This window comes from Rutidosis leptorrhynchoides, chromosome 5 (genome assembly GCF_046630445.1).
Source record: "Rutidosis leptorrhynchoides isolate AG116_Rl617_1_P2 chromosome 5, CSIRO_AGI_Rlap_v1, whole genome shotgun sequence".
NCBI lineage: Eukaryota > Viridiplantae > Streptophyta > Magnoliopsida > Asterales > Asteraceae > Rutidosis > Rutidosis leptorrhynchoides.
The window spans coordinates 205,463,715-205,489,427 of NC_092337.1; positions in this window are offsets into that span (position 1 = coordinate 205,463,715).

A 25,713-nucleotide genomic window follows, 5' to 3' on the forward strand; every position below is an offset into this window, starting at 1 on the left:
AATTTTCTCAACGAAGGGTGTTCCTACGGTTACATCAGAGGAACTGGATATCTTGTTTGATAGTCTTTATGCTCCTCAACGGATTTCAAATGTTCAAGCCGTACCGGTTACACCGTCACAGTCAACTACTATGGAGACTCAACAAAGTCTTTTTGATGAAGATACAACACCAACTGATTCACCTGTTGTTTCTTCATCCTCCCTACCACCTCCTGTTACTAATAATCTTGAACCAATTCAAGATTCATCAGTTGATACAACTCCAGCTGTTTCTCCGGATACTCAATTGAATCCATTAGATAACGTTACATCAGATCAAGCAGATCAAGGCTCAACGTCAACAACGGTTGATGTTTCAATGGATACCACTGATGTATAACCTCTTCCACACAACCGATGGACTAAAAGTCATCCAATAGATCTTATTATTGGTGATGCATCTGCTACAGTCTCAACTCGAAGGGCTACTTAGAATATGTGTTTATATACTGCCTTTCTTAGTAAGATTGAACCAACAACGGTTGTTCAAGCATTACTAGATCTGAACTGGGTAGTTGCAATACAAGAAGAGATCAATCAATTTGAACGGTTGAAAGTATGGCGATTGGTTCCAAGACCAACTGGTCAACGACCAATAGGGGTTAAGTGGATTTTTAAGAACAAGAAGGGTTCTGATGGAATTGTGGTTCGGAATAAGGCACGTCTTGTGGCCAAGGGATATCGACAACAAGAGGGTATTGAATATGACGAAACGTTTCCTCCTGTTGCTAGGATTGAGGCTATTCGTCTTTTCCTTACATTTACTTCTCACATGAAGTTTACGGTGTTTCAAATGGACGTCAAAACTACTTTTATGAATGGTCATCTTCAAGAGGAAGTCTATTTCGATCAACCAGAAGGCTTTGTCGATCCCATTCATCCAAATCACGTATACTACTTGGAGAAAGCTTTATATGGTCTGAAGCAAGCACCACGTGCATGGTACGAGACCTTAACAAAGTATTTGCTGGACAATGGCTTCTCTCGTGGAACAAATTGATACAACGCTATTCATCCGTAAACCCCACGGTCACATTCTCTTGGTTCAAATTTACGTTGATGACATTATTTTTGGTTTCACGTCCCCGGCCTTATGCAAAGAATTTGGTGACCTCATGGCCAACAAATTCGAAATGAGCATGCTTGACCAGTTAAATTTCTTTTTGGGGTTACAAGTAAAACAATTACCAAACGGGATTTTTCTCAGTCAGACAAAGTATATCAATGATATGCTAAAACGTTTTAAAATGACTGCTTTAAAACCAATGACAACCCCAATGAGGACTTTACTGGATGCTGATACTAATGGGGAACCCTTTGATGTTACACTTTATCGAAGCATGGTTGGTTCTTTAATGTATCTGACTGCAAGTCGACCCGACATTACACTTGCTGTAACTGTCTGTGCCCGATTTCAGTCAAACCCTAAGAAATCTCATTCCAAAGCGGTTGTTAGGATTTTTCAGTACCTTAAAGGTACACCTAACCTTGGGATATGGTATCCTCATGGATCCGATTTCAATCTCACTGCTTACACTGATGCGGATCATGGCGGTTGTCATGTTGATAGAAAAATCACATCTGGATCAATTCAGATGTTGGGGAATAGGCTAGTTGGTTGGTCATCTAAAAAGCAGAACTGTGTGTCTTTATCAACAGCTGAGTCTGAGTACATTGCTGCAGCTCATTGTTGTTCACAAGTTTTGTGGATGCAAATTCAACTTTCAGACTATGGCTTTAAGTTTTCGAAGACCCCGATTTACTGTGATTCACAAAGTGCTATTGCAATAACAAGCAACCTGGTCCAGCATTCTAAGACTAAACACATAGATATTCGCTATCATTTCATTAAGGACCAGGTAGAGAAAGGGGGTGTAGAGTTATACTTTGTGCCTACCAAAGTGCAATTAGCTGACATGTTCACTAAGCCTTTAGATGAACTTAGGCTAAAGTTCTTGATCAAAGAGATTGGCATGGTAGAGTATAGTGCTTGATATTCCTTAGATCTGTTGGGACTTATTCTTGGGATCTTGTGTTTAGGAGGAGTAGATACTTTCTAGGGGGAGCAACTACTTTCATATGCTTTGGATATCATCTTTTAAGAGGGAAGCCTTTATATTTATGATAACTTCCTGGATATAATTGTTCAATGGTTATGTAAGGGGAAGGTAACTCATTGATATCATATTTCAAGGGGGAGTTAATTCATTTTCTGGGTAATTTTATCAAAATGCTGATTTACTTTCTTGTATATCACATTTTGAGGGGGAGAAAAAGGGAGAAAATGAGAAAATGAGAAAATTACTCAAAAATATTGTTTTTCAAAAGTGAATTCATAAATTCTTTATTTTATATCTGAAATAATTCACTAAGGCTTGTATACATCTCATTATGCAACCCGTTTTAACAATTGGTATCACTGATGATTTGTACTTTGTTTACTAATTCAAAGTTCTTTTAAGTACAAATCTTATTTTGGAAAATTCATAAAAATTGGAAAAGATAAAATCCAAAAAATATTTAATTTTTACTGAATAAATGCTATTTTTAGCATTATACCGAATCTGACATCCAACAGTACAGATTCGGTAAGTTCAAAGGTTTTCAAAAATTGTGTCAGAATTGTTTTTCATGAAAAGATTGAAATGAATTTTAAGAGGAAAAGTCAATTTGTCAAGATTTTGAAGTTAAATTGATAAAGTTTTGAAAAGTGGACTGTATTCGGTAAAATAGGCCCATTCGGTAAAGCCCATTTGGTATTTAATCTTCAGTATCTATAAAAGGAGGTTCAAAGTCAAACAACTCTCTTACTGTGCTTAATTACCTACCGAGTCTTACTGATCATACCGAATCTGTATAATCTACCGAATCCGTTATTCTGTTTCTTCAAATCTTTGGTATAATTTCATTTTAATCATTGCTTTAGATACATACGTGTAGATCTGGGATAATTAAATGTTTTTCAACCAGAAAAGATCAAAAATAACTAGATTGTGACTCTTAATTTTGAAATTCTGTTGATTATACCGAGTCTGAGTCGTATTCTTTTAATCTTTGATTAAACTCAATTGATTTGGTTAATTAACATGAATTCTTGTCTACTCTGAGTTATATTGATTGATCTATCATTTGACCAAGCTTGATTACATGCTTAATTGATTATTTTATGGATTCTGTATCTACCGAATATGTTCTATCTACATTACCGAGTCTGTTCATACGATTAACATGTTAATCTGCTTCTAATTGAGTGGTTAATTGATTATGGTTGTGATTTTACATGATAGAATATGCATGTTTGAGTGACTTTATGTTAATTTTGGAGATACCGAGTCTGTTCTTCTCTTGATACCGAATCTGACTTTTGGTACCTTGAAACTTTCTGATTTTTATCTTCAATCACTTAGCATGTTTATTCTATATCTTTCTGATCTGAAAACTCAAGCTTATTTGGCTACAGAATCTCAAGTTTTCATGACTACCGAATCTGCTTGAAATGTGTTTAAAAAATTGACCAAGTGTTGTTCTGATTCTTTGTGTTATATAATTGATTTTGCATGATGAATTTGTATTGTGATGAATATCATATGAATGTCATGATTATCAAATACTTGTTCATATTTGAGAATAAAAGATTTTTATATCTTAGAAAAACCATAAAAATCATAAAATATAAAAGATAAAACATATACAAAGGATTTCAAAGGCAAATAAGAATAGAGATATATGCTTAATGTTAAATATCTTGTGGTCTTCTATTTCTTATTTATACAGCTAAATGACGAACAATCACTTCATCAACTCTGAAACCAACATTCCCTGCAATTACTGGACTGCAATTCTAGAGAGGCACACTCTGTGGCCTACTCTAAACTCTACAGTCAGTGTACCTGTAACAGTGCTGGAGCTACTTAACAGAATAATTAGGTTTGTGGAAGCTACACAACCTACTGCTGAAAATCTAGAGGGAACACAAGCTCGTTTTGAATTTCAATTGAGAGGAGTTCAAGAGAGGAGGAGTATCACTAAGGCTGATTTCAGGAGGATATTCAGACTTCCTGTTGTGCAGAATGCTCCTGCTTTTCCTGCTACTCAACAGATGATGTCATCTATCTTTGATCTTGGTTATGTTGGAGCCCGCAATGTTCCTCCAGCTAAGTTTTAGAAGAAATATCTGCATTCAAGGTGGTACGTGATCTTCTCAATCATCAACCGATGCTTGCTGATGACAAGGAGTGGATCCGACAGCCTGACTGTGCCAATGCTGAAGTTGTTCTACTCTTTCATAAGAGTAGAAACTCCTGACTATGCAGAACTAATATGGGATTTGATTCAAGCTCAAGTTGATAAACCAAGGGGTTCATACATTCCTTGCGAAAGGTTTTTCTGTATCTTTATCCATGATGCTATAAATGCTTGCAGAAATGCAAATATATTTGTACCAGATACACATGGATTACAGATGAAACGATTTGCGGAGCTGAAGATGAATACCTCGATGGTATCTGATAATAAATTCACTGCGTCGATTCCAAATTGGCTAGTGAGGCTAGCTGAACTCCAAGACGCTCGTATACGTTCTTATTTTGAGGCTGTAGGAATACTTCTTCCGAACTCGGTACAACAAGAACAAGTTGAACCCGCCGTGGTTCCAGCCCCAGAGGTTGTAGAGGAACCTGTAGTTCAATCACCCGGGCCAGCTAATCCTCCACTTAGGGTGAACCTTAAACGATCTAGGGCAGCACACCAAGCTCAACTCGTGAGGATCAGGAAACCTAGTCCAACTAGGATTGAACCAACCCTTTCCACAACACCCGAAGTAAGCAGTGACACCGACACTTCAGCAACAGCATCTGAATCGTCTCCCGAACATTCTCCTAAGAGAACTCGATATATACCTGATGAGATGATTCAGACTCCGCCAACCCAACGAGTAACTAGATCTAGGACTTCGACACCTATCGTCCGCCAAACAGTTACTACTACCGTTGGTGATACGGACCATGACCTAGAACCAATTAGGTCACCCTCACCCATCTCCGTATCACATCCAATAATAACAGTAAGCCCTACACTAAATGAAGCGCAAGTTTCGGTAGGCAAGAGATCTAAACGTACAGATGGTAAAAAGACCACTAAGCCCATCCAATCTAAACAGGACTTAATAATAAATCCTACAAAGCAAGGTGCTTTGGCATCTAAGGAAGTAAAGTCTTCCTCTACAGTAAAGTCTGCGTTAACTCAATCGATTGAGGAAACTCAATCATTGAAGTCCAGAACGGCCGAAGGGGAGCCGAAAAGTCTTGAAAAGGCACCCTGCATATCGGCTGGAAATTCTCCTGTGCCTCAACGTACAACAGGGTCTCGAGGTCCAGCTTATCTTGATGAGGTAGATCTGCCGTGTCTCATGGATATGAGTCAACATGATAATCCTTCAGGATATTTATCAGACTTCCAGCAAACTGATCCCTTGATTCATGAAAGTGATTCATTGGATCAAACCACTTCTCTTCCGGATTTTGAATCTCAGGGTCTGGAGGAAGAGTCTTTAACTGAAAGAGATTTACCACCTCATGGTATATCAATGATTTCAGGAGTCGGAGATAGCAATATCTCTGCGAGAGCTAAACCGACGGGTAGTTCTGCTACTCTGTCAGAGTCCCATGAGACTAAAGTCATGGAGGCGGATGCTTCGAAAGAAACTTCGCCGGTGACAACTCCGGTTGTTACCCAACCTCCATCAGAAGGGGATATCACGATTCTGACTAGTAGTATGTACATCCCTACATATAAGAATAATACCGCACAATCATCCTTACCTGCCCTCACGGCAACTCAAACACTTCCATCGACATCGCCTTCAACAGATGCTGCTGATGCTGCTTTTGTTCATGGTTACACCGTTGTTTCACCAACTGGGTCACCTTCTCGGATCTCAAATAGATATGGATTACAGTATCTCTCTGACAATGAGGTGGAGGAGCTCTATCTTGCTGAGTTTGCTAAATGGACTGATCTTGATGAAGTTCGCGAGACTATGATGATTTATCTTGAGCAAGCAAGGATAGTGTATCCTTTCTCTCCATGCAAGTCACCTGGACCAATTCACATGCCTGATCATGATGATTTCAATCTCGACAATCTTCATGAGGGGGAGAATAGACAAAGTGGTCATCGGTCCAGTGGTTATGAAGCTGGTACATCTAGTCAACAGAAGGATAAAGATGTGGTTGATATATCTGATTCCGGTAGTGTTGAAATTGAGGAAATCCAGCAGTGTGAAAGTTTTCTAGATGAATCAGAAAGTCAGAGAGAGGGTGACTCAGGGATGTTAATGATTATGGATACAGCTGATCAATCGGAGAATAAGTCATCTCAAGAGAACAATCAAAATTTGGACAACATTGAAGATATTTTGAAGGGATCATCGAGTATCGCCAATGAATTCAACAATCATCAATTTGTTAACTTGACATCTCCAACTGATGAATTCGGAATACACTTCGAAAAGGAGATTTTCTCTAATGGCAAAGAAGATACTACGACTCCTCCTGATTTGAATGTTCCATTTCAAACTGCAGAGATTGTTCTTGAGCGTGATGCTGATTACCAACTAAGTGAGGATGAAGAGAAAAAGATTCTTCGTTCACCATTCATTGAACAACAAGCGTATAGAATCTATGGTGATTCTGATCTTATCCTTTCTGCATCAATGAGTGTTCTGGGTGCATGGAAATATCATAAGAAACCAGAATATCTCAAAGCTTATCTGAGTGTTCGCAATAAATTTAAATTGAAGAATGAAGAGAAACTTCAAATTCAGCGGAATTCAGAGATCAAAAGCATAAATAAGATTTTGATGATTAATAAGGATGAAGTGAAGATGCCATTGTTTCATGTTACAAGAATGGATGATGAGGATTATCAGTTTTCAGAAGCGAATTTTGATAAACTGAAGATGGACGACATTATTTTCATTTACAATTATTTGATTAACTTGAATGAATCTGCAACAACTTATCATGCTACTGTAATGAAGGTAGTCTACAGGTTTATTCTTGATTCGATGAGATGGATATCTGTTCATGATTTTCAAATGGGATTGGAATCTGGACACAAAAAGCTCGGAATCAAACCGCCAAATCAAGTGATTGAAGAGCTAAGATACATGTCCTTACTTGAAGTGAGCGATTGTCCATATGGGTTTGCATTTGTCAATTCTCACTATACAAAGATCTTTATCAGAGTCTCAGATTTCAGAAGATACTCAGACGGAACGTTTATGTATGCTTTCAAATACATGAGATGAAGACTGATCAATAACTGCTATTCAACTGAAGATAATGAGATTGTCAAGTACATTCTCACAAGATTGAAAAGTCGTCTCAAAACAAGAGTGAATATACGAAAATATTTGAATCTCAAGGGATTCAAATCTAAATTCCACTTCAGAGGAACAAAGTTCCTTTAGTTTTCGATAGGATTATATTGTAAAGTTCACATTTAACACTAAGGGGGAGATTGTTAGGACCCCGAAGTTGTATAGTGTTAATGTGAATTAAGCTTAAATGAAGGTTCCTTAGAAGAGGGCTATATAAGGAACCTATGTAGTCCTAATTAGATAGCCATTGCATTGTAACTGAGTTCTAGAAGCTGTGGAATTTAATTTGTACTGATTCTCTCACATACCGAGTCTTCTTCCTATATACCGAATCTCACTATATCTTATCTTTTCTCTCAATCTCAACATGATCTGACCTATCAGTTCATAACATCATTCGATTCATATATATATATATATATATATATATATATATATATATATATATATATATATATATATATATATATATATATATATATATATATATATATATATATATATATATATAACTATATTATTCGAAGAATATAACTTGTAATTACTAGAACATAGTTTAGTTAATTCTAAACTTGTTCGCAAACAAAGTTAATCCTACTAAATTGACTTATGAAAACAACTTAACACATGTGTTATATCTATATGATATGCTAACTTAATGATTTAAAACTTGGAAACACGAAGAACACCGTAAAACTGGACATACGACGTCGTAGTAAAACCGGTGGCTGTTTTGGGTTGGATAATTAAAAACTATGAAAATCTTTGATTTCAAAGTTGTTCTTCTGGGAAAATGATATTTCATATGAACATGAAACTATATCCAAAAATCTTGGTTAAACTCAAAGTAGAAGTATGTTTTTCAAAATGGTCATCAAGACGTCGTTCTTTCGACTGAAATGACTATCACTTTCAAAAATGACTTGTAACCTGTAACTCCGACTATAAACAATCACTTTTTTGTTTAGTTTCATATATTTTAGTTCAATATGAAACCATAGCAATTTGATTCACTCAAAACGGATTTATAGCGAAGAAATTATGGGTAAAACAAAATTGGATAGAATTACTAGTTTTAGCTACGGAAATTTTTATAACAAATCTATACTAACTATATCTTAGCTAACTTTCTTGTATTATACATGTCTTGATAGACCATAGACACGTATACAATGTTTTGATATATATCATATTGACATCATCTATATATATTATTTTGAATAACCCATAAGACACTATATGCGGTAATGCTCTAGTTAGCATATAATAGGTCAAGGTTAATTCTAAAATAATATATATACCATGGGTTGTGATCGAGTCTGAGACATGTATACAATGGGTCATGGATTGATTCGAGATAATACGTATAATATGGGTCTTGAAAATATTAAGACAGTATACTATATCGATTTATTTATGTACTACTAACTGTGGACTACTAATTGTGGACTACTAACGTTGGACTGCTAACTTAACAACTTAAATCGTCAACACGTAATAAAAATATTGTGAATATATTTCGATCATACTTTGATATGTATGTATATAATTGTTATAGGTTCGTGAATCGACCCGTGGCCAAGTCTTTTTCTGACGAAGTAAAAATCTGTGAAAGTGAGTTATAGTCCCATTTTTTTTACGATCTAATATTTTTTGGATGAGAATACATGCAGTTTTATAAATGTTTTTCAAAATAGACACAAGTAATTGAAACTATATTCTATTTTGAATTACTATACCGGATATCACCCTTTTTGAACTTGGTAACCTAAGAATTAGGGTTTATTATAATTCCCACTAATTGACGCGAATCCTAAAAATAGATCTATGGGCTTTAATGTAGTGACCCGAACTTTTCCATGTTTATATATATTAAATGAAATTGTTATTTACATGATTAAGTGTTTCCAATATGTTAAGCAATCAAACTTGTTAAGACTTGATTAATTGAAATAGGTTTCATATAGACAATTGACCACCCAAGTTGACCGGTGATTCACGAACGTTAAAACTTGTAAAAACTATATGATGACATATATATGATTATATATATAACTAACATGATATTATGATAAGTAAACATGTCATTATGTATATTAACAATGAACTACATATGTAAAAACAAGATTACTAACTTAAGGATTTCGAAACGAGACATATATGTAACAATTATCGTTGTAACCACATTTAAATGTATATATATCATATTAAGATATATTAATATATCATAATATCATGATAATATAATAATTTAACATCTCATTAGATATAATAAACATTGGGTTAGCAACATTTAACAAGATCGTTAACTTAAAGATTTCAAATCAACATTTACATGTAACGACTAACGATGACTTAATGACTCAGTTAAAATGTATATACATGTAGTGTTTTAATATATATTCATACACTTTTTAAAGACTTCAAGACACTTATCAAAATACTTCTACTTAACAAAAATGCTTACAATTACATCCTCGTTCAGTTTCATCAACAATTCTACTCGTATGCACCCGTATTCGTACTCGTACAATACACAGCTTCTAAATGTATGTACTATTGGTATATACACTCCAATGATCAGCTCTTAGCAGCCCATGTGAGTCACCAAACACATGTGGGAACCATAATTGGGCAACTAGCATGAAATATCTCATAAAATTACAAAAATATTAGTAATCATTCATGACTTATTTACATGAAAACAAAATTACATATCCTTTATATCTAATCCATATACCAACGACCAAAAACACCTACAAACACTTTCATTCTTCAATTTTCTTCATCTAATTGATCTCTCTCAAGTTCTATCTTCAAGTTCTAAGTGTTCTTCATAAATTCTATAAGTTCTAGTTTCATAAAATCAAGAATACTTCCAAGTTTGCTAGCTTACTTCCAATCTTGTAAAGTGATCATCCAACCTCAAGAAATCTTTCTTATTTACAGTAAGATATCTTTCTAATACAAGTTAATACTCATATTCAAACTTTTATTCAATTTCTATAACTATAACAATCTTATTTTGAGTGGAAATCTTACTTGAACTTGTTTTCGTGTCATGATTATGCTTCAAGAACATTCAAGACATCCAAGGATCCTTTGAAGCTAGATCTATTTTTCTCATTTCCAGTAGGTTTCTCCACAAAACCTAAGGTAGTAATGATATTCATAACATCATTCGATTCATATATATAAAACTACCTTATTCGAAGGTTTAAACTTGAAATCACTAGAACATAGTTTAGTTAATTCTAAACTTGTTCGCAAACAAACGTTAATCCTTCTAACTTGACTTTTAAAATCAACTAAAAACATAATATATATCTATATGATATGCTAACTTAATGATTTAAAATCGGAAAACACGAAAAACACCGTAAAACCGGATATACGCCGTTGTAGTAACACCGCGGGCTGTTTTGGGTTAGTTAATTAAAAACTATGATAAACTTTGATTTAAAAGTTGTTCTTCTGGGAAAATTATTTTTCTTATGAACATGAAACTATATCCAAAAATTATGGTTAAACTCAAAGTGGAAGTATGTTTTTCAAAATGGTCATCTAGACGTCGTTCTTTCGACTGAAATGACTACCTTTACAAAAAATGACTTGTAGCCTGTAATTCAGACTATAAACTTATAAATTTTCTGTATAGATTCATAAACTTAAGTTCAATATAAAACCATAGCAATTGGATTCACTCAAAACGGATTTAAAACGAAGAAGTTATGGGTAAAACAAGATTGGTTATTTTTGCTTGTTGTAGCTAAGTGAAAATTGGTAACAAATCTATATTAATCTTATCCTAGCTAACTCATATTATTTTTTACATGTATTCTAATGTAATCTTGGGATACCATAGACACGTATGCAAATGTTTTGACATATCATATCGACCCATGTATATATGTTATTTGGAACAACCATAGACACTCTATATGCAGTAATGTTGGAGTTAGCTATACAGGGTTGAGGTTGATTCCAAAAATATATATACTTTGAGTTGTGATTTAGCCTGAGACGTGTATACACTGGGTCTTGGATTGATTCAAGATAATATATATCAATTTATTTCTGTACATCTAACTATGGAATTCAACATAACAACATGTTTATAATGTCAACATAATCACAAATCCATTTTATGATAGTAAAGCAAGCGGAAGCATGATGATTAATAAAACAAGTTTGTATGTTAAACCATTTTAGATGAATTCCATATAGTTATCAAGTTATTAAATAATGCTTACATATAACAACAAAGGAAGTAAGATTAATACCTCCTCAAGTGAGTTTGAGGGCTGTTTTCAAAGTGGTAAGATGATGAAGAAGATGATGAATGAAAGCCTCTAACTTGAAGCCTCAAGTGTGTAATACCCCAAGCTTTTGATGCACCAACACAACCTTAAATTGGTTAGGATTTAGAACACTTAATCACTTGATTTTACAAGCAAAATGCTCCCTTTTTTTTTCTTAAAACAGTTCGGCCAGAATGCCCAAAAAAAGTGAGCTGAATGCAGTTTTTTTTTTTATCACTTATGTCATGTATAACTTGAGTCAAACCTTGGTTTTAAGACCCTTGCATGTACATAAGGAATATTGTATTAAAAGTAACAAAATAGGCATGGGTTTGTCATCCTTGGAGACACAAAATTCTGCCCATATTTAATAAAATAACAATGTCTTAATATATATAAAACTTGTTATATTTATATAAAACCATGTATTTTTATTAAGTTACTTACTTATTTTATAAACCTTTTATAAAATATAACACAATATAATTATTTAAACCTATACATAATTAAATATAAATTATCCAAATAATTTATCTCAAGTGATAATATTTTAGAAAGTCAATTTTCTAAAGTTCAAGTGTCACGTATTTATTTAACGATCCAACCGTTGAGATTAAATACATATAAAGTGTCGGTAAGCTTGTTATTGGGTATGATCCGAATTGGGTCATAACGTATTAGCCACATTAATTTAATATGTCTCTCGGGCCTAAGAAAAACCTTCAATCTCCCACTTGTACGAGAACATAAGAAATTAATGCAAGTGATGAATACCACCTAACGACCGTCCATCACCCCCAATATGTTATGACTTTGTGCCATTCAATAACATCATCCCTTTCGAGTTCCCATCTCGAATATGATTAGGTGAATCTTTTCATTATATCCTTTCATCCTAGATGTCATGTTAAATCCAAGAGATACAGAGTGATCACTCTCTTTTAGATTTAACTTTATCAGGCCTTAGACATCTGACTCTCAATGAATAAGAGGGACAAATTCCATCTTGACTACATACATCCTAAATATATATACCTTGCATTATGCCTGAGTTCTTCCTTGTGAACTACCATATTTTAGAATAGCGAAGGAAAGAATCAAGGCACAATACTTGGTAAATACATGAACCCAATATGTATCTCAGGTCAGAGGATACAATGATATTCGCCTTTACTCAAGATTACATGTGATCAACCACAAAGGCTCCATTCAGTAAATCTTGAGGGCGGGTCTTCCAATATTTGCATCCCACAAATATCTATGAACCTTGTTTGCAACCTTGTCCCACATCCATCCCGTGAATGTATACCAATCCAAGTTCAAAATAGTCTAAACCTCACACTTGTTTCCATAAATGTAATCGACTACGGAATTTAGAATAATTACTTATTCATGGATAAAATATGCAAAACAGGAACATGACACAAGATTAATAAATTAACACCATAATTATATTAATGAGTTTGAACAATTTCGTTCCGTTACAATACTTAAAACAGATCACAACCAATCACTAGAATATCGAAGCCCTAATGCACTAACATGCCCTTGATGTTTTGCACCATGTAAGAGCTTCGTGAGTGGATCCGCTATATTAAGATCTGTGTGAACTTTGCGAATACATATCTTTCCCTTTTCAACTTCATCCCTTATGTAGTTGAATCTCTGCTCAATGTGACGGGTCTTTTGGTGAGCACGAGGTTCTTTGATTTGAGCAATCGCACCCTCGTTGTCACAAAAGATCTCAAGAGGGTCCTGAATGGAAGGGACTACTCTTAAGTCGTCGATGAATTTCTTCATCCATGCAGCTTCCTGAGCTTCCAATGATGCGGCGATGTACTCCGACTCTGTAGTGGATAAAGCAACAACATCCTGTTTTGAACTCTTCCAAGAGACCGCACCTCCATTTAATGTGAAGACATAACTGGATTATGATCGAGAATCATCTCGATCAGTTTGGAAACTCGCATATACGTAACCTTTTACAGCGAGTTCCTCCTCACCAGACCCATATATCAGAAACATATCCTTAGTCCTCCTAAGGTATTTCAATATACTTTTGACAGCAATCCAATGACTGTTTCCTGGGTTATTCTGGTATCTACTTGTCAGACTAAGAGTGCATGACATGATTGACCCAATGGCAGACGCATATGGGACTTTCTTCATTCTCTCCTGTTCATCTTTCGTGGTGGGGCACTGAGATGAACTGAGAAGTGTTCCCTTTTGAATAGGTACCAAACCTTTCTTAGAGTTCTCCATCTTGAACCTTTTCAAGATCTTTTCAATGTATGCACTTTGATTCAAACCTATCAGTTTCTTGGATCTATCCCTGTAGATCCCAATCCCCAAAATGTATTGTGCTTCTCCAAGATCCTTAATGGAGAAGCATTTACTTAACCAAGTTTTAACTCCTTGCATTGCCGGAATATTGTTCCCAAATAATAATATGTCATCCACATATAATACAAGGTGCATGATAGTGCTCCCACTAGCTTTCTTGTATACACAAGCTTCATCACCATTTTTAATGAAGCCAAATTTCTTGGCCTCCTCATTAAAACGATGATTCCATATTCTAGATGCTTGTTTCAATCCGTAGATTGACTTCTTTAACTTGCATACCTTTTTAAGATATTTCGGATCAACAAAACCTTCAGGCTGAACCATATAGACATCTTCCTCAAGATGTCCATTTAGGAAAGCGGACTTGACATCCATTTGCCATATTTCATAATCATAATGAGCAGCAATGGCAAGTAATATCCTAATAGACTTTAGCATTGCCACAGGCGAAAAAGTTTCATCATAGTCAACCCCTTGAGTTTGAGTGAAACCTTTTGCTACAAGTCTAGCTTTATATGTATCCAAATTTCCATGTATATCGGTTTTCATTTTGAAAAGCCATTTACAATCAACTAGCCTTGAGCCAGTAGGTTGTTCAACAAGTTCCCAAACTTAGTTGTCATACATGGATTGCATCTCAGCGTTCATGGATTCCTGCCATGTATCCTTATCAATCCTTGATAAAGCATCTTGGTAGTTTGTTGGTTCATCCAAATCAACCACATAGCAACCATCCATGAGAAACCCATATCTCTCAGGAGGATTACTAATCCTACCAGATCTGTGAACGTCTTGTGTATTTTGATCATCCTTTTGATCACTCTCAACATTTTCATGTTGAGTGCTAGTGTCAACCAATTGTGTATCATCTACTTGATCTTGAACCTCTTCAAGATCTATCTTCCTTTCACTATTTCCTTCCATTAGGAACTTAGTTTCAAGGAATTCAGCCTTTCGAGCAACAAATACATTTTGCTCGGTTGGATCATAGAAATAGTATCCCATATCATCCTTGGGATATCCTATGAAGATACTCTTTGTGGATCAAGCATTCAACTTATTAGGGACGTAACGCTTAGGATAAGCTTCACATCCCCTCACCTTTAAGTATGATAGAGATGGAGGTTTTCCAAACCACATCTCATGAGGAGTTCATTCCACTTTCTTGGTTGGGGCCATATTTAGAATACGAGCCGCGGAGCATAGACAATAACCCCAAAATGATAGAGGCAACGAGCTTCTAGCCATCATAGATCGAACCATATCCATTAGGGTTCGGTTCCTCCTTTCGGAAACTCCATTAAGTTGGGGTGTTCTAGGAGGAGTGAGTTGCGAGATAATCCCACAACTTTTAAGATGATCTTGGAAAGCATCGCTTAAGTATTCACCTCCTCTATCGGTATGAAGTACCTTCATTGTCTTACTGATTTGATTTTGTACTTCGTTTTGATATTCCTTGAATGCTTCAAAAGTTTCGTCCTTATGTCTTAACAAGTAGACATATCCGAAATGACTAAAGTCATCAATGAAAGTGACGAAGTATCTTTCACCTTTCCTAGTCATGGGCTTAAAGGGTCCACATACATCCGAATGTATTAATCCCAATAAGTCTTTAGCCCTTTCATAGGTCCCTTTGAAAGGTGCTTTAGTCATTTTACCTTGTAAACAAGATTCACATACATCAAACGAGTCTAGTTCATTTGATTTCAAAAGTCCATTCTTTTGAAGTGTATGCATACGATTCTTGTTTATGTGACCAAGGTGGCAATGCCATAAGTAGGAATCACTCAAATCCCTTTTGAGTATCTTGGTGTTTACATGGAACATTGAGCTATTGTATGATGTGTCATCATGAACCAATTCATAAATACCATTCGAAGGCGAAGCCTTGAAATAGAACACATTATCTAAAGAAACATGGATATCATCATTAATGAAATTAAGATTAAAACCATATTGTTTCAAACGGGATACAGAAATAATGTTTCGTGATAAATCGGGTGCATACAAAACATTTTTCAAAATAAGCTCCAAACCACTTGGAAGCTTTAAAACAAAGTCTCCATGAGCTTTCACTTGCACCCTTGCTCCATTTCCCATGAAGAGACTTGTTGTTCCCGCATCTTGATTACTTCTTTTGAACCCCTACAAAGAATTGCAAATATGAGTTCCACATCCTGTGTCTAATACCCATGTATTAGAAGAAGTAATACTAAGCTCAATGTATACCATATATACATTACCTGAGGTTTGCCCTGCATCCCTTTTTTCCTTCAACTCCTTAAGGTAGACCGGGCAGTTGCGTTTCCAGTTACCCATTTCACCACAACCAAAGCACGGATCTTCCTTGGGGTTAGCCTTTCCGGTAACCTTTTGCTTCTTGTTGTTGTTGGTTGGGGTAACCATCTTCCCCTTTCCCTTGCCCTTGCCTTGGTAGGAGGGTCCTTTCCTCTTAGCCACCTTCGGCTTAGAAGTGTTATTGTTTTTGGACCCGCCTTCATTGATTGTAAACACGGGTGAAGCCCTTTTACCCATGCTTGCTTCTGCCGTCTTAAGCATGGCATGTAATTCGCCAATGCTTTTATCCCAACCATTCATGTTGTAATTCATTACAAATGTGTCAAACCTTTTTGACAATGAGTTGAGAATAAGGTCTGTGGCTAATTCATTAGACAAATTGCAATTTAGACGGTTTGCTCGATCAATTAGGCTTTTCATCTTAAGGACATAAAATGAAACGGATTGGGAGTCGTCCATCCGACATGCATGAAGCGCTCGGACCGTTTTAAAGCGCTCGATACGAGCTTGTTGAAGGAACATCTCCTTCAACTATGTGATCATGTCGTATACACTATGATGCTCGAAATCCTTTTGGAGTTCGGGTATCATAGTCTCAAGCATTAGGCAAGAAACTTGCAATGAATCGGTGTAATATTTCTCTCAATAAGCCATGCCTTCTGTATCATCCTCGTCTGGTTGATCGAGAATGGGGTCTTCCAACAAATACACCCTATCCTCTAATTTAAGAACAATTCTTAGATTGCGAAACCAATCCATGAAGTTCGTATGGTTGAGTTTTTCCTTTTCGAGGATAGACCACAACGATAGGTTGTTAAAGTTGATTGGTGCGTTTGGAATGTTGTTGTTATTGGCGGCCATCTACAAAATTTAACAAAGTTGTTTAAGTAGCAATTTTAATTTAACAATCAATACCCTTTAAATCCAATTGATATTTATTAAATTTTAGAATCCAACGGTAAACCAAATTTCGGTTAGGTAACCTTTATCCCGTCATTTGATTTAGCTAGGTAGTCATTATATGACAATTGCAATCCTTTTGCAACTTCTAAGTTATGGGATCATGCAATCCTTTTGCATGGCATATTTATCCCATCAACGCCTATTTGTTCCTCATGCTTCGGTGACCCTAAGTTCATGATTCTCAAATCAAGTCATCCTACTTGTGTAAACGTGTAAATTCAACATACAAGTGGTTAGGTGACCTTTATCCCACAAGTGTGCGAAATTCACCTTAATCATATTAGTTTGCTCATAGCGGTTAGGTGACCTTTATCCCATTATGAGTTCCTTAATATTTTTAAGTGTTGCACAAAAGGATGTCGTTTAACTTGTTTGCCTTATTAATTAAAGGGAATTTAAGTTTTCATAATATCTAGTTTAAGAAAACTTTTATACCATACACCAACATGCATTTAGTGTATGGTTCATTTGAAATCCATTTTCAAGTCTAGTAATCTTAGCCAATTACTTGATATAAACCATTTTATATATATGATCCTTATCATGTTCTTAATAACCGTTTATTAATGTCCTTTTAGCCATTTTTAATTTAACCATTTAAATTGACGTTTTGCATTTCTTTAATAATGTTTAATTTAACCAAATAAATTGCCATTTTGCTTGTTGTTGACATGTGTGATTAACTTGTAGCAACCAAACATACAATCCAAAATCAAACAAACAACCATGCATGCAAATCAATATGTTCACAATCAAGCCATTTTGGTAGACATTTGTTTAGCCGAAAACAAATGCCACCGGATAAGGGGTTATAACACAAAGTTGGAGATTTTAAATCTCCCACTTAATCTTGCATCCAAATGCTTCTTCTTGTGTTCTTCAAGTCTTCATCATCTTCATCTTTTGCAAAATATATCCTAATACATTTTGTCTAAAAAATGAAATTACAACCTAATCTATTTTACATACCAAATATAAAATAAATTACATAACCAAAATAATATTATTACAAACCAATTGAATAAATAATATTACAAACAAAAATGAATGAATATTACAACCATATCAAAATAATAAATCAACCAAACAAATATCCATTCAAACACAAGGTCTTGGCTTTGATTGTGAACATCAATGTCTCAACAAATATGAATCAAAAGGCAAACCGAAAACCACTTTTGGACCCCTTTAGAATTCGGCTAAAATGACTAACCCACCCAAATCCATCAATTTTGCATTCAACTTTCATGCAAGTTAATAAAATGCAAAGTTGGTGGGTTTTAAAGACCATGTATAAGAAGCATATTTCATAGACTTCGGCTCTAGATACCATTGATGGAATTCAACATAACAACATGTTTATAATGTCAACATAATCACAAATCCATTTTATGATAGTAAAGCAAGCGGAAGCATGATGATTAATAAAACAAGTTTGTATGTTAAACCATTTTAGATGAATTCCATATAGTTATCAAGTTATGAAATAATGCTTACATATAACAACAAAGGAAGTAAGATTAATACCTCCTCAAGTGAGTTTGAGGGCTGTTTTCAAAGTGGTAAGATGATGAAGAAGATGATGAATGAAAGCCTCTAACTTGAAGCCTCAAGTGTGTAATACCCCAAGATTTTGATGCACCAACACAACCTTAAATTGGTTAGGATTTAGAACACTTAATCACTTGATTTTACAAGTAAAATGCTCCCTTTTTTTTCTTAAAACAGTTCGGCCAGAATGCCCAAAAAAAAGTGAGCTGAATGCAGTTTTTTTTTATCACTTATGTCATGTATAACTTGAGTCAAACCTTGGTTTTAAGACCCTTGCATGTACATAAGGAATATTGTATTAAAAGTAACAAAATAGGCATGGGTTTGTCATCCTTGGAGACATAAAATTCTGCCCATATGTAATAAAATAACAATGTCTTAATATATATAAAACTTATTATATTTATATAAAACCATGTATTTTATTAAGTTACTTGCTTATTTTATAAACCTTTTATAAAATATAACACAATATAATTATTTAAACCTGTAAATAATTAAATATAAATTATCCAAATAATTTATCTCAAGTGATAATATTTTAGAAAACCGATTTTCTAAAGTTCAAGTGTCACGTATTTATTTAACGATCCAACCGTTAAGATTAAATACATATAAAGTGTTGGTAAGCTTGTTATTGGATATGACCCGACTTGGGTCATAACGTATTAGCCACATTAATTTAATATGTCTCTCGGGCATAAGAAAAACCTTCACATCTAACTATGGACAACTAGTTGTAGGTTACTAACAAGGACAGCTGACTTAATAAACTTAACACATCAAAATGTATTAAAAGTGTTGTAAATATATTTTGAACATACTTTGATATATATGTACATATTTGTTGTAGGTTCGTGAATCGACCGGTGGCCAAGTCTTACTTCCCGACGAAGTAAAAATCTGTGAAAGTGAGTTATAGTCCCACTTTTAAAATCTAATATTTTGGGATAAGAATACATGCAGTTTTATAAATGTTTTACGAAATAGACACAAGTAATTGAAACTACATTATATGGGTGAATGATCGAAGCCGAATATGCCCCTTTTGCTTGGTAACCTAAGAATTAGTAAACCGATCTACTAATTGGCGCGAATCCTAAAGATAGATCTATTGGGCCTAACGAACCCCATCCAAAGTACCGGATGCTTTAGTACTTCGAATTCTTTTATATCATGTCCGAAGGATTTCCCGGAATGATAGGGGATATTCTTATATGCATCTTGTTAATGTCGGTTACCAGGTGTTCACCATATGAATGAATTTTATCTCTATGTATGGGATGTATATTGAAATATGAAATCTTGTGGTCTATTATTATGATTTGATAATATATAGATTAAACCTATAACTCACCAACATTTTTGTTGACATTTTAAGCATGTTTATTCTCAGGTAATTATTAAGAGCTTCCGCTGTTGCATACTAGAATAAGGACAAGATTTGGAGTCCATGCTTGTATGATATTATGTAAAAACTGCGTTCAAGAAACTTATTTTTGATGTAATATATTCTTATTGTAAACCATTATGTAATGGTCGTGTGTAAACGGTATATTTTAGATTATCATTATTTGATAATCTACGTAATGCTTTTTAAACCTTTATCGATAAAATAAAGGTTATGGTTGTTTTAAAAATGAATGCAGTCTTTGAAAAACGTCTCATATAGAGGTCAAAACCTCGCGACGAAATCAATTAATATGGAACGTTTATAATCAATATGAACGGGACATTTCATTTGACACGCCTCAGTCAGAGAATTCGAACTACTTTAATACTTCAATTTTTCTCTACAGACGAGCGGTTCTTTGTTGGGGATATTCTAGATGCATTCTGTTAATGTCGGTTACCAGGTGTTCAATCATATGAATGATTTCTATGGCTATTTATGAAAAATGAAATCTTGTGGTCTATTATTAATTTGATATATAGGTTAAACATATAACTCACCAACTTTTTGTTGACATTTTAAGCATGTTCATTCTCAGATGATTATTAAGAGCTTCCGCTGTTGCATTAAAGACAAGATTTGGAGTCTGCATGCTTGTATAATATTGTTTAAAAACTGCATTCGAGAACTTATGTTGTTGTAACATATTATTATTGTAAACCATTATGTAATGTTCGTGTGTAAACGTTATAATTTGAGATTATCATTATTTGATAATCTATATTATGTCTTTAAAACCTTTGTCGATAAAATAAAGGTTATGGTTGTAGTGAAACGAACTTTTCCATGTTTATATATATATATTAAATGAAATTGTTATTTACATGATTAAGTGTTTCCAACATGTTAAGCAATCAAACTTGTTAAGACTTGATTAATTGAAAAAGGTTTCATATAGATAATTGACCACCCAAGTTGACCGGTGATTCACGAACGTTAAAACTTGTAAAAACTATACGATGACATATATATGGTTATATATATAGTTAACATGATTTTATTATAAGTATGTATCTCATTAGGTATTTTAACAATGAGTTATATACATAAAAATGAGACTATTAATTTAAGAAACTCGAAAACGATATATATAACGATTATCGTTATAACAACGTCTTACTAGGTACATATGAATCATATTAAGATATTGATACACTTGGTTAATTATGTTAAATGATAAGTAAATATATTATTAAGTGTATTAACAATGAAATACATATGTAAAAATAAGACTACTAACTTAATGATTTCGAAACGAGACATATATGTAACGATTATCGTTGTAACGACATTTAACTTTATATATATCATACTAAGATATATTATATATCATAATATCATGAAAATATAACAATTTAACATCTAATTTGTTATAATAAACAATGGGTTAACAACATTCAACAAGATCGTTAACCTAAAGGTTTCAAAACAACATTTACACGTAACGACTAACGATGACTTAACGACTCAGTTAAAATGTATATACATGTAGTGTTTTAATATGTATTCATACACTTTTGAAAGACTTCAAGAAACTTATCAAAATACTTCTACTTAACAAAAATGCTTACAATTACATCCTCGTTCAGTTTCATCAACAATTCTACTCGTATGCACCCGTATTCGTACTCGTACAATACACAGCTTTTAGATGTATGTACTATTGGTATATACACTCCAATGATCAGCTCTTAGTAGCCCATGTGAGTCACCTAACACATGTGGGAACCATCATTTGGAAACTAGCATGAAATATCTCATAAAATTACAAAAATATGAGTAATCATTCATGACTTATTTACATGAAAACAAAATTACATATCCTTTATATCTAATCCATACACCAACGACCAAAAACACCTACAAACACTTTCATTCTTCAATTTTCTTCATCTAATTGATCTCTCTCAAGTTCTATCTTCAAGTTCTAAGTGTTCTTCATAAATTCCAAAAGTTCTAGTTTCATAAAATCAAGAATACTTCCAAGATTGCAAGTTTACTTCCAAGTTTTCTAAATCCATTCCAAGTAATCATCCAACATCAAGAAACCTTTGTTACTTACAGTATGTTATCTTTCTAATACAAGGTAATAATCATATTCAAACTTTAATTCAATTTCTATAACTATAATAATCTTATTTCGAGTGGAAATCTTACTTGAAATTGTTTTCGTGTCATGATGCTGCTTCAAGAACTTTCAAGCCATCCAAGGATCCTTTGAAGCTAGATCTATTTTTCTCATTTCCAGTAGGGTTATCCAAGGAACTTGAGGTAGTAATGATGTTCATAAAATCATTCGATTCATACATATAAAGCTATCTTATTCGAAGGTTTAAACTTGTAATTACTAGAACATAGTTTAGTTAATTCTAAACTTGTTCGCAAATAAAAGTTAATCCTTATAACTTGACTTTTAATATCAACTAAATACATGTTCTATATCTATATGATATGCTAACTTAATGATTTAAAACCTGGAAACACGAAAAACACCGTAAAACCAGATTTACGCCGTCGTAGTAACACCGCGGGCTGTTTTGGGTTAGTTAATTAAAAACTATGATAAACTTTGATTTAAAAGTTGTTATTCTGGGAAAATAATTTTTATTATGAACATGAAACTATATCCAAAAATTATGGTTAAACTCAAAGTGGAAGTATGTTTTCTAAAATGGTCATCTAGACGTCGTTCTTTCGACTGAAATGACTACCTTTACAAAAATGACTTGTAACTTATTTTTCCGACTATAAACCTATAATTTTTCTGTTTAGATTCATAAAATATAGTTCAATATGAAACCATAGCAATTTGATTCACTCAAAATGGATTTAAAATGAAGAAGTTATGGGTAAAACAAGATTGGATATTTTTTCTCATTTTAGCTACGTGAAAATTGGTAACAAATCTATTCCAACCATAACTTAATCAACTTGTATTGTATATTATGTAATCTTGAGATACCATAGACACGTATACAATGTTTCGACCTATCATGTCGACACATCTATATATATTTCGGAACAACTATAGACACTCTATATGTGAATGTTGGAGTTAGCTATACAGGATTGAGGTTGATTCCAAAATATATATAGTTTGAGTTGTAATCAATACTGAGATACGTATACATTGGGTCGTGGATTGATTCAAGATAATATTTATCAATTTATTTCTGTACATCTAACTGTGGACAACTAGTTGTAGGTTACTAACGAGGACAGCTGACTTAATAAACTTAAAACATCAAAATATATTAAAAGCGTTGTAAATATATTTTGAACATACTTTGATATATATGTATATATTGTTATAGGTTCGTGAATCAACCAGTGACCAAGTCTTACTTCCCGACGAAGTAAAAATCTATGAAAGTGAGTTATAGTCCCACTTTTAAAATCTAATATTTTTGGGATGAGAATACATGCAGGTTTTATAAATGATTTACAAAATAGATACAAGTACGTGAAACTACATTCTATGGTTGAATTATCGAAATCGAATATGCCCCTTTTTATTAAGTCTGGTAATCTAAGAATTAGGGAACAGACACCCTAATTGACGTGAATCCTAAAGATAGATCTATTGGGCCTAACAAACCTCATCCAAAGTACCGGATGTTTTAGTACTTTGAAATTTATATCATATCCGAAGGGTGTCCCGGAATGATGGGGATATTCTTATATATGCATCTTGTTAATGTCGGTTACCAGGTGTTCACCATATGAATGATTTTTATCTCTATGTATGGGATGTGTATTGAAATATGAAATCTTGTGGTCTATTGTTACGATTAGATATATATAGGTTAAACCTATAACTCACCAACATTTTTGTTGACGTTTAAAGCATGTTTATTCTCAGGTGAATACTAAGAGCTTCCGCTGTTGCATACTAAAATAAGGACAAGATTTGGAGTCCATGTTTGTATGATATTGTGTAAAAACTGCATTCAAGAAACTGATTTCGGTGTAACATATTTGTATTGTAAATCATTATGTAATGGTCGTGTGTAAATAGGATATTTTAGATTATCATTATTTGATAATCTACGTAAAGCTTTTTAAACCTTTATTTATGAAATAAAGGTTATGGTTTGTTTTAAAAATGAATGCAGTTTTTGAAAAACGTCTCATATACAGGTCAAAACCTCGCAACGAAATCAATTAATATGGAACGTTTTTAATCAATAAGAACGGGACATTTCAGTTGGTATCCGAGCGTTGGTCTTAGAGAATCAGAAATTTGCATTAGTGTGTCTTATCGAGTTTGTTAGGATGCATTAGTGAGTCTGGACTTCGACCGTGTTTTCTTTAAAAATGATTGCTTACCATTTTTGTTGGAAACTATATATTATTAACATGTATATATTATGTGATATATTAATCTCTTAACATGTTTGATATTGTGTGATAGATGTCTACCTCTAGCACAAATCCCATTGACTCACCTAATAATAACGAAGTGTCGAATATATATTGGACTGATTCACAAGTTCCCGAAGAAGAACCGGAAGAAGAATCAGAACTGGAAGAAGAATTAGAACCGGAAGAGGAGGAACCGAAGGAGGAAATAGAACCGGTGGGGGAAATAATAAAACGGTTAAGTAAAAGAAAATCATCAACCAACCGACCAAGATTAATTATGGTCAATGGTGTTTCCGCCAAGGAAGCAAAATATTGGGAGGATTACCAATTCTCCGATGAATCGGATTCCGACGAGAATTCCGATGATGTTATAGAAATTACCCCAACTGAATTTAAAAAGGCAAAAGAAAATAATAAGGGAAAGGGCATAAAAATAGAGAAATCTAATTCTAACCCCGATGAACTTTATATGTATCGTCAACCCCCGAAGCCCTTAAGTTGTAACAATGACCTGGGAACCTCTAAACCACCAGGTTTTTCTAAACCGTAGTGGAAAACGACAGCTCGTATTAGGGGAACATCATATATCCCTAGAAACTTGGCAAAACGAACCAAAACCGAAGAAGAAGAAACGAGCGAGTCAGAATAAGATAGTTGTATTCGTGTGGTGTAATATATGTAATATAGTGTGCTTATGCTTTATGATATATGTAAAAATTGCTTGTATTAATAAGTATTTTTTTTTATGAATCTAACTCTTGTCTATTTTACAGTTTAAAAACACAAAATGGATAGACAACCCAATATTTTAAGAGACCTACCCAGAGACATGATTGATGAAATCTTGTCTAGAGTCGGTCATAATTCCTCGGCACAACTATTTAAGGCGAGATCAGTTTGTAAGACATTCAAAGAACGTTCCAAGAATGTATTGGTTTATAAGAGACTTTCGTTTGAAAGATGGGGGATATCACATTGGGAAACCCATAAGTTACGATGTGTTTACTTTGACGCAT